The sequence below is a fragment of the Eutrigla gurnardus genome, assembly GCF_963514095.1.
Source record: "Eutrigla gurnardus genome assembly, chromosome: 8".
Classification (NCBI taxonomy): domain Eukaryota; kingdom Metazoa; phylum Chordata; class Actinopteri; order Perciformes; family Triglidae; genus Eutrigla; species Eutrigla gurnardus.
In genome coordinates this window covers 24,947,211-24,958,698 of record NC_139922.1, presented here as the reverse complement: position 1 = coordinate 24,958,698, position 11,488 = coordinate 24,947,211, and the positions used below count along the sequence as shown (strand labels likewise).

General features: G+C 43.1%; 1 protein-coding gene across 7 annotated transcripts in view; it reads left to right on the top strand.

Moving 5' to 3' along the window:
* Window positions 1–6: 6 nt before the first annotated feature.
* The window catches only part of LOC311017718 (extracellular sulfatase Sulf-2-like), a gene marked incomplete at its 3' end in the record, with an annotated part of 34,370 nt that continues 22,888 nt past the window's right edge, over window positions 7–11,488 (top strand). For all 7 annotated transcript variants that reach the window (XM_084016260.1, XM_084016257.1, XM_084016259.1 and 4 more), the window contains exon 1: window positions 7–200. The remainder of the gene's footprint in view (window positions 201–11,488) is intronic.

Genomic DNA, 11,488 nt, shown 5'->3' with positions numbered 1-11,488 from the left:
CCTCCCCCCCTTCGCCTGCAAACTATCGTCCTCTCCAGACGGAGCAGGGAGACATGTCAGAGTGAGCGCAAGTTTAGAAAGGAGCAACAGTTGTGAGTAGGAGATGAGCGAGTGAGCCTCCTCCTCCTCCTCCTCAGAGAGGAGAACACCTGCTGACGGGAGAGGAGGTCCTGAGGGAGGAGACGCCGCGGCAGCAGGAGGTACGCCGCCGCTTCTCTCTCCTACTTTATCAGCTTTCAAATGGCCGAGAGTCTCTGCTGCGGCTGATCTGAGGTCATCAGTTATGGACTGATCTGTGTGTGTGTGTGTGTGTGTGTGTGTGTGTGTGTGTGTGTCAGTTCTGCTCTACTTCACTGTGTGTCAGTTCCTGTTGGTCAGAGCAGCTTTGTTAATGTGTGTGTTGCTCCACTTTGCTCCTCGCATTAGTTTTGAGGCCATGTTGTCCTCACACTTGTTTGTAGCAGCTTTAACTGTTTTTTTTTATCATATATATATGTGTGTGTGTATGTGTGTGTGTGTGTGTGTGTGTGTGTGTGTGTGTGTATTGCTTCCGGTTTGCCAAACATGTGGGAGTGTGTTATAGCTGCGCAACACTGAGGTCAGTCAGGAGAGAGAGAGGGAGGTTTTGGATCTGTTAGTGGAATTAGTTTTCCTTTTATTTGTGGTCCTTCTGTAAAAAGCTGTCTCCAAACATCATGTTGGTTGTTTAGAGGACAATAACATCTCATTTAATGTGATGAACAAGTGACATAATAAGTAGACTGAATACTGAGGATTGGATTGATACAAATATCTAGTTTACCACAGCTGGAAGGTGCTGGAAAAGCATGGAAATGCACCTTGAAATGCTTGAAAAGTGCTTGAATTTGACTTTGGAGAAGGTGGAGGGACCCTGATGTGAGTCCTGGTGTCGCGGGGGTTCAACTGATTTACACTGTTTTCACACTGAATGTAAAGCGAAATTGTCCTGGATTTTATACAAAGTTGATGCAAATAACGCAGATAAATCAAGTTCACATCATTTGCTTATTTTTTAAATCTCGTGACTCTGAGTCTCTAAATCCTCTCAGCGTTGAGATCGTCATCCTGAATCCTAAATGGATGCACCACTTATGGTCTCCCAGGTCTGTGGTCCCCCCAGAGGTCTAGATAGTAGCTCACTTGAGTTCAGAGACCAGACCAGACTATGTGGAGAAACCGGAGACTGTCTGTGGTTGTGGGTTTAAAAACAGACACATTCATGTTCATCATGCATCATCATGTTTGGTGAAAGGTCACCAAGGTCTTTAGGGTTCATCCTCTGGAGAACAAGTTGCCCCGTCGGGAGTTGTAGACCAACTCATATTAATCTACATTATAGTCTGTATTTAAAAGATTTAACTTTTGGAAAACATTCAGGGAGATTCAGTGAAATGTTAGGATGTCCCACCGCCTCACGAGACGCCTGAATGTTACGCAGACATAAAAAGAGCCTCTTAGACTTTAGTTTAGTTTCTAGAGAAGTTCAGACTGTCGTCCTCCAACGCCGGCCGAGGTACAGGTAAAGAAAACACCTGCAGACGCTTAACGAGCATCAGGAATGTGTTGCACTCAAGTGTGTGTGTGTGTGTGTGTGCTGCAGTGGTCAATGTTGGCGGGAACTCTGTTGACAGCAACTATAACCAGGTTCCCACCATCTATCATACACACACACACACACACACACACACACACACACAGGGTAAATAAGGCTGATGGCTACTTTGCGACCGCTGGAATGTAAACATTCACTGACCCAGACTCTTCAAATATTAACACACACACATAAACACTCTCAGCTGTTGGAAGATTTTATTTTCATATAATAAATTATTATTGCTAAACGTTCGTCGGAAACCGTTAAACTAAGACCACGTTAATATTCATAAAATATACACAGATGATTTCTAAATGAGGAGCTTGTGTCTGTCAGCAGTCTCATTCATTTTTAAAACATTTAAACAGATTGAACAGATCTTTTTAACTTGAAATTAAGTTTAAATCGCATTTCCCCCCCAAAATTGTTGTATTTACATAACATTAAAGGTTTTCTTTTTTAACCTAACATTACATTTCTTCTTTTAATTCGATGTTAAATATAACATTGTTTAATCAAACATTATCATTATTTTACCTTAAATTATTACTGATGTTGCCTTTTTTCAGCTCATTATTACAGAATATTTTTAATATAACACAATGTTTTTTTTGTTCTTTTTACCCTACATCACATTAACATGTTTGTGTGATATTTTTAAAATCTGGTAAATTAAAATATAGATATATATCAATAATAAAACATATTCATCATTATCCGTCCCGTAATTTACAGATTCTGTAGACAAAACTCACCGGCCCTTTATACGTTATTTGTTAAATTATTAAATAAATTATTCATATTAAAAATATAAAACAGGAACAAGAACTAAATCTGATAGAAACTGGACCGTCTCTTCATATTTCATCAGTAGTAGTTAACAGTTTGTAAAAAAAATGAATCAAAATAAAACAAGCCCTTATTAATCTCGTCTGGTGCAAACTCCATGTATTTAGTGAAATAAAGTGTGAAAGTGTTTTAACCACAGAAACCTAAAAGGACAAACATGTCCGCTAAACACTGAATTAGGTAACATCAGCTCAGTTCATCTACATTCTTTTCAGAGAGAAATATATTCAAAATAAAAAAGGAGATAAAGTGCATAAAACCAGTAGGCAGTTCATGATGCATTTAAAATAAGTTGTTTATTAAATTATTAAATGATACTTGATGCCTTCAATGTTCAGGGTTTCTAACGTTCTGACCCTGTTCATGCATGTAAATATAATGCAGTCCAGTGCACCTCGAACTATGATAAATATGGAAGCCCATAGGGGACTTTATTCAAATGATAATGCAAACTTGAAAAAAGTGTTATTTCACAATAAGCATTATCATTTTATTTGAGTAGAACTGAAAATGCATTTCACGTCCTCGTACGGACATTCTGAGACCGTAATAACATGGAAATGGTTTAATTTTCTAAATCACTTCCCACACAAATTAAAATGAAAAATAAACACTGTAGCATAATTGTCCAGTGTGGAAATATGAAATGCAAATTGGGTTATTGCATTTTAGTTTCTAGTTTTAATCAAGTTATGCATAAGTATGTGGAAAATATAACGCTAATGTGGAGTTTGATTTTCAAGTTTGCATTTAAATAAAAATAATAATAAAAGCCCTTATGGACTTCCATACTAATTATTGAAATTATACAATTATTTTCTGTCTCTCTCTCTCTCTCTCTCTCTCTCTCTCTCTCTCTCTCTCTCTCTCTCTCTCTCTCTATATATATATATATATATATATATATATATATATATATAATTACATATATAATTACATTACACTAGTTTATACAACGTCACTAAACACCAGAGATGTAGCTCAGCCGTCCCCAGAACAGACATTTGTAATGACACTGATAAAATCTGGCCCGTTTCCATGGTGATCAGAGTAACGTTGAACATAAAGACCCGTGGGTTTGATTCCATCTCAGTCCACTAACGAGCAGCTGGACACACAATGACATCATCACAGAGCATCAGCTGACCCCAGCTCGGTCCGGGGGTCGATACCATGGCAACGCAGTCGGGTGACCTTTGAACTTGTTGCAGCCTGGAGCCTGCAGGGCGGGCACACACACACACACACACACACACACACACACACACACACACACACACACACACACACACACACACATACACACATACTCACACTCTCTCTCTCTCTCTCGCACACACACACACACACACATACTCACACACACACATACTCACACTCTCTCTCTCTCTCTCGCACACACACACATACTCACACTCTCTCTCTCTCTCTTACACACACACATCCTCACACTCTCTCTCTCTCTCTCTCTCTTACACACACATACACACACGCTGTCACTTTTACTTTTTCTTTGCTATTTTCTTCTTTTTCTTCTTCTACTGATTAATTTAGAAAGCCAGTGGTTTGAAGTGTGTGTGTGTGTGTGTGTGTGTGTGTGTGTGTGTGTGTGTGTGTGTGTGTGTGTGTGTGTGTGTGTGTGTGTGTGTGTGTGTGTGTGTGTGTGTGTGTGTGTGTGTGTGTGTGTGTTGGGTCAATGGGGTCACATGTACAGATGTAAAGAACAGCAGGGTCTCTTCTGTTCTATAGAAAGGCATTTTTTTTTCTCTCTCTCTCTCTCACACACACATACACACACACTGTACTGAAGCAGTGGAGTGTGTGTGTGTGTGTGTGTGTGTGTGTGTGTGTGTGTGTGTGTGTGTGTTAATAGATTTAACTGAATGACACACATTTGTCTGGACACATTGCGGAGGCTTTGATCTGTAAGTAACAACTTGAAGGATAACGTCATTAAAGTTGGTCCAGATAAACATAATCCGGCATCTTCCATGAAAGCTCCACTCTGTTCATGCTCCTTAGATGATGAACCCTGATTCTTCAACGTGTCCGATACTTAAGCTCCAGACTCCGACGCTCTCTGTTCCCCTGAACGCACCGCAGCATTTCCTCTGCTGGGACTTCACAGCCTCATAAATCTGCAGCTCTTTAATTGTCCTTTGTCACTTTGTTGGAGTTAGACAGAAGGTCAGTCAGCTGGTTCTTATTCATCCGAGAGCAGCTCTGATTGGTGTTCGCCCTCCAGTTATGAAATGCCCCGCCACCCCTTCCCCGCTGTAGCAGAATTGATGAAATCGGTAATGGTTACAGACGATGGTTGGAGCGTTGACCTTCAGAGAGACTCGGAGAGGAACGGAGAGAGAGTTCTAGTTGGAAGGACTCGGACGTGTTTAGTTTTAAAGTTGGTCGGAGATGTTTGAATCTGTGATGTTGCAATTTACTGCAAACCCTCAACGTCGCATTTCAAACCAGAAACCAAACGCATGCAGAAGACTACATCCTCCAACAACTCACCGGTCCAGTTTCTGTGCTGCATCTGCTCAAGCCCCGCTGAGCTAAGCTAACTAAGCTAAGCAGTGGGGAGTTTGGGGTAGAATACATCTTTTTAAACGTCCGTGACAGCGGGGTTATAAATGGCTCCCTTAAAGATTGACAAAATGACATGCAGATGTTCTTCGGTCATTCCGTCCTCTAAAGGGGGCTAGCTATGTTTCTAACTAGCTAACCAGCTACCTAACTAGCTAACTAGCTACATTCCTACTTACCTAACTAGCTCGAGCTATCTCACTAACTACCTAACTAGCAACCCAGCTAACTAACAAGCAAACTAGCTGTATATCTAAGCTACCTAACTAGCATACATCCACTTTAGGCAACGAAACAACCGTTAATATTAGAGAGAACTGCTGTCCCATCAGGTTTTACTTCTCTCACCCATCCTTTCCTCCTCGGCTCGCTGCATCAATTATACATCTTGGTGAACGTCCTCATCAACTCCAGAAACACCAGTGAATTCACGTTCCTGCCCGTTTTAGTTAACACAATCTCATCGGACATCGACGCTCACTTTGTGCTCTGGTTTGGCGTCATGCTTCTCGTTTTTGTCGTGTTTTCCGGCAGCTGGTATCACTGAGTGTGTAGTTGAGCTGAAGAGCAGAGCTGCTGAATAAAACAGCGCCCGCCTGTCGGACACGATGTCATGATGCCCCGCCGGACACCACGCACACAACGAGCAGGAGAGAGAGAATTCAACTCTGGAGCACCGTCTCCGGGAGAGGCTCTGATGAGGTTGCTCTGTGTGTGTGTGTGTGTGTGTGATTCAGACCGTCAGAAAAGGCTGAGACAGACGGCAGCAGGACGTGAAGCGTGTTTCAGACGAAGGTCACAGATGATTTTCGTGTCCTGTGGGGAACACTGTTGGTGGTTGAGATGGTTCATGGTTACCACGGTCACCGGAGACTGACACCATCCCAAAATACTCCACCTACTTTCACAGAACAGGAACACACCTGATACTGTCCAGTACTGGTCGTATAACGGCCACTTGAATCATCTCTAATCTAGATTGTCTTAGATTTGACTGCTGCTCAACAATTTACATATCAATACAGGTTTATTGTTTACTCTGTATCAATTAAATCACTGGTGACCTGATATTTTTGTTTGTGTTATATTCCTAATTTCCTTTGCTGAGTCACCTCGGTACAAATAATTTGTTTTAAATGCCTTGAAATGTACAAACAAAACAAAAGTAATTGGATCTAACAGGACGTTAACATCGGTCTCCTGGTTGAAATCCTGTGTTTCGTTAGCCTAAAGCTAACGTATGTTTCGTTGCCTAAAGCTAACGTATGTTTCGTTGCTTGAAGATAAAGTGAATGTGTTGCCTAAAGCTAACGGTTGTTTCGTTGCTTGAAGATAAAGTGAATGTGTTGCCTAAAGCTAACGGTTGTTTCGTTGCTTGAAGATAAAGTGAATGTGTTGCCTAAAGCTAACGGTTGTTTTGTTGCCTAAAGCTAATGGTTGTTTTGTTGCCCAAAGCTAACATAAGTTTCGTAGACTGGAGATAAAATTAATTTGTTGCATAAAGCTAACGGTTGTTTCGTTGCCTGGAGATGAAGTAAACGTGTTGCCTAAAGCTAACGGTTGTTTCGTTGCCTGAAGCTAACAGGGTTTTTTTTTGTGGTGTAATGTCACGAATGATACTTTGAATTAAAACACATTTTGTTGCTGTGAATCAGTAGATTTACATTCGGGACTATTTCACAGACTACTGGTTGCTTTGGAGGTTTGAGGTGGAGCTCAGTCTGTAGAGTCGAACTCAGTGGTGGACTGGCCCTTTAAAGCCCATCAGTCACCATGGAGATGAGGTTTAAACAGGAGAGAGGAGACGAGAGGAGGAACAATGACGGAGGAGACGAGAGGAGGAGACGAGAGGAGGACAGGCCTTTCACTGAAGCATGAAATGAGAATTGGAAGATTTTTACTGGTGGAAAACACACACAGTAACGCACACACACACACACACACAGTAACACACCTTCCTCAACGTCACCCAGGTAGATTCCTGAACCGAAGCAGACAGCGAGCGTTTAGGTTTAGGTCCGGCGGGTTAGAAACGTTTAAAACACAGGAAACAAACACACACTGTGTAAAAATAATAATAATTATTATAATATAAAACTGTAGAGAAGTTCCCAGAGTTCTGCAGCCGAGAGGAAAACCAGATTAAGGTGTTTATGTCGGAACCTGGAACTGAGGTCTGGAGATCAGGTTCAAGTTCAAGTCCTCAACCCTGCCTGAAGACCTCCAATGTGTGGTCTTTATTATCCTCGCCTAGCAACACACGCACACACACACACACACACACACACACACACACACACTGAACATACACTGAACACACACACTGACCACCAGCCCAGCTAATTGGAGATGTTGTATCACCTCCCTCGTGTCTCTTGCTCTTTCTCTTTCTTTCACATTCACACTCTCTCTCGCTCTCTCTCTCTCTCTCACACACACACACACACTGAACACACACACACACACACACGCAGCAACCCAGTGGGAATTGGCAGCTCGAAGCGAATTGAGAGAAGGCAGAAAGTCATTACTTCTCTCACTAGAGTGTGTGTGTTTGTGTGTGTGTGTGTGTGCGTGTGTGTGTGTGTGTAATCCCACCATCAGTATGCCGGTCATGCTTTGCAACAGAGGGAAGGAAATTGAAGAGAGAGAGAAAGAGAGTAGGGGAGAGCAAAAGGAGGAGGGAGGCGACAATCCAACATGGAGTTCTTTTGATTACAGATGGTAAATGTGCCTTCAGTCACCTCCTCCTCCTCTTCATCGCCTCCTTCTCACTCGAGGGATTTGAGGAGGACGTGAGGAGAATCTCTGACCAGGCGTGTCTGTGTGTGTGTGTCTCTCTCTCTGTGTATGTGTGTGTGTGTCTCTCTGTGTGTGTGTGTGTGTGTGTGTGTATTACAGTGTGCCGTGGGGTTTTGCCATCGGAGGTCACGGAGGTCGAAGTTAAATCTGAAAATCCCGTGATGTCCCTGAAGCAGCTGTGTTGTTGTTGTTGTTTGGTGAATGTCTCGGTTTCCCGTCCTCACCTTCGGAGACGGAGGACAGAGTTGCTTTCGGGATGTTGGCATTAAGTTGGAGGATTTCTCTATCAACGGTTGCCGACTCTTGATGTCGACACAGCACGCTCTACCTCTCTCTTACAAACACACGACTTTCACTCAGGATTTTTTTTTATCTCTTTCATGTCATGTCACACGATGTTGCGTCAGTCGTGGTTACGTTAACCACGTGTTAATTCGTCAACACCGTTTCACGTTAAACGCGCGTTAATGGAGACGTTGGTTGACGGTTGACCGTCTCCGTTTCTCTCTGCAGGAGAATTCGGCGGGAGACTCTGCAGGTAGACCTCTTCCTGTTCAGACTTACGTTTAAATCATGAAATCGTGAGTTAACATACTCATAAATGTATGAATGGACTTCAACGTGAACCAGAGACCACGACGTTGTTATCTCTGGGGATAAATAACAACGTCTTTCCTAAGATGAAGAAAGCGTACTGCTTCCTGAAGATGTTGGGTCCTGACATTGAAGGTGTGGTGTGTTATATGTGTGTGTGTCTGTTGTGTGTGATGCTCAGTGTTAGTGCTTGTTGTGACCCACTAACAGCAGCCTCACATTCCTGATTAATGATGCAGGTCGGACCCAAACAATGAAAACACACACTTCACTTCGACACGTCGACACACACAACACAAACGCACACATGAAGGCGTCACCTCCAAACAAGGGGGGGGACGTGGTGCGTTCAAGGACGTCCTTTTCCTTCGTTCATGTGCGTCTCCTCAGTCTGTGAAGCGTCTCGGAGGATAAACGAGTATTCGCTTTGACACAGACACAACTTCGTACTTCAGCAACTAATCATTTCGTTCTTCGGACCGCGACCGAACTTTCCACCGAAACGTCTTGATATCTGCCAGACGATGAAACTGCATTGTCAGCTACTTTTTCAGGGAAACTCCGTTTGTTTTTGACGGAATCCGGAATACATTTAATCAACGTAGAGAGGTTTTGTAGCGTAACTAGATGTAATCTTCACCACTAGACCCGACTAAATCCTGCGTCTAGTGGTGAAGATTACATCAGCGTCACATTAAAACGTCAGGATGAGAGGGGAAGACGACTTTTCTGCGGTTGGACTGTGTCTCTGTGTGGTTGCCGTGGACGACGGAGACGATCGGAGCCGAAACGGTTAAAAAGACTTCGAAGAGTTTCAGGCTGAACTCTGTAACCTCCTCAGAAAACACAGTTTGTTTCCCTGCAGATGATTCTGGTTCAGATCCAGATGACCTGCACGCCTCCACATTCCTGTGTGTGTGTGTGTGTGTGTGTGTGTGTGTGTGTGTGTGTGTGTGTGTGTGTGTGTGTGTGTGTTTCCCACATGTGTTTCTGATCACCGAGCTGAGACAGAAAAAGTTGGAGGAGACAGAAAATTTGTCACGTCAAAAAAACCCTCTTTTTAAATAATTCTGTGGACAGCAGACTTAACGCGTTGATTGGTTGAATCATTCACTTCCTTGTTGATTAGTTGGTTTATTGATTGATTGACGGATGGATGGATGGCCGATGGGTTAGATATCAGATTGTGGACCTGCAGGTCTTGGACCCTTGAACCCTCTGATTCTAAAAATCTATTCTGATTGAAGTTGATCGATTGGTCTCCGCTGATATGTGAGAAGAAAAGTGGCAGCAGATTCTTTCTGTCAGCTGTAGAAACAAGAGTCTCCATTACATCAGCTTATTTGTACCCCGTAACCATGGTTACTAAACAATAAATCATGATTTAAAACAAAAGAAGATTTTACTGATCAAATAGGTTGTTTGCTTATGTAAGAGAATTATTATCAGACAGTGATATATGTGGATTTTATTTAATACTTTTAAAGAGATCTTAAATCCATTTTTTTCATTTGAGTGTTTTTTAATTTGTCACACTAATGCATTTTATCATTCTGTTCATAGTGAAAATTCCCTCTACAGGAAAAAAAATCATTTATTACTCTCAAAATGAATGTCCGTTGTAGGTTTTTACTTTTTACTTATAAATATATAACTGCTAGAGTCTCCGTAGTAAAAGTACAGTAACATTAAGATGAATCCCTCACATAATATATGTGAGAATCTATGAAACGCTCTCAGCTGATTAGCAACACCTGGAGGACGGTGATGTCATAAATCCTCCCTTCATCAAGGTGAGAGGCCCAAAAAACACACGGCACCATATGAATATTAAATATTAAAGGAGTCATGTCCACATGTACACAGAACACTGTGTGTCTATAGGAGGATGCAGGACTATATATATATATATATGTGTGTGTGTTGGTGTTGGTGTGTGTCCAGTGGTCATCTCCCAGCAGAGCTCCCCTGCTCTCCATCAGTCTATTTCTGTCTCTGAGTGGGCAGCATGGATGAACCGCCGGGAGGGATGGGAGGAGGACGAAGAGGAGGAGGAAGATGAGGAAGGGGAGGAGGAAGAGGATGAGCAGGGGATGTATTTTGGTCCTCTGATCTGATCGACCTGTGTGTCGCCGGCTGAAGCTCTGTGTGTTGAATCTGTTTTGTTTACAGCCGTTTAAATTAATTGGAGTTGACGGAGAGAGAGAGAGAATAATGGAGGCTGTGGAAGGAGGAGAGATGTTTTCACCATGGACCATACATAGGGTTGTCACGGGTCCTGGAAATCCTTGAAAGCACATGAATTTTAGTGTGGTGTTTTTCAAGGTTTGAAAGTGCTTGGATTTAGAACAAAGTGCTTGAAAGTGCTTGAAAATGTCATTCACAAAGACGTTTAGTTGTGTTGGGAGAGCAGGCTGACCCTGGGTCAGGTGATCGTAGACTTGGAAAGACAGAGACATGTCCTCGACCAATCACGGCTGCTCGTCTTCCACCACGTGTGTGATGTCATCGCTGTCCTCCCGGGCTATCTCTCTCTCCAGCTGTTTTGTTCTGTCACTCCGTTGCTATCACCACCCCGGAGGGAAAACGCCAAAGAGGCGGGGCCGCTGTTGCCATAGTAACAGAAACGTTTCCTCTATTTGACCACAACGTTGTTTCCTCCTTCTCTTCTTCTCTGCTGCTGTTAGTCAAAGTGACGGGAACAAAACATGCTGGACTTCCTGTCTGGATGACGTGAGGCGTCTCAGCCATGGCGGTTAAAACCATGGGCCGTCGCCCCGGCAACACTCGCCAGACTCCCGACACGGAACCAGGTCTAAGTGGCTCTGATGTTCCTGATGTGGCGCTGAGAGCTGCTGGTTCACAGTCACTAAAACCAGTGGAGGGAATCAGACAGGAAACAGCTGCTTCTCCTGCTGCTGCTGCTGCTCAGAGGGGAAACAGCTGCTGCACACACACACACACACACACACACACACACACACACACACACACAGGTCAGCGGGCCAGCAGGTGTAGGTGTAGGACGGGTGAGGAGGGTGA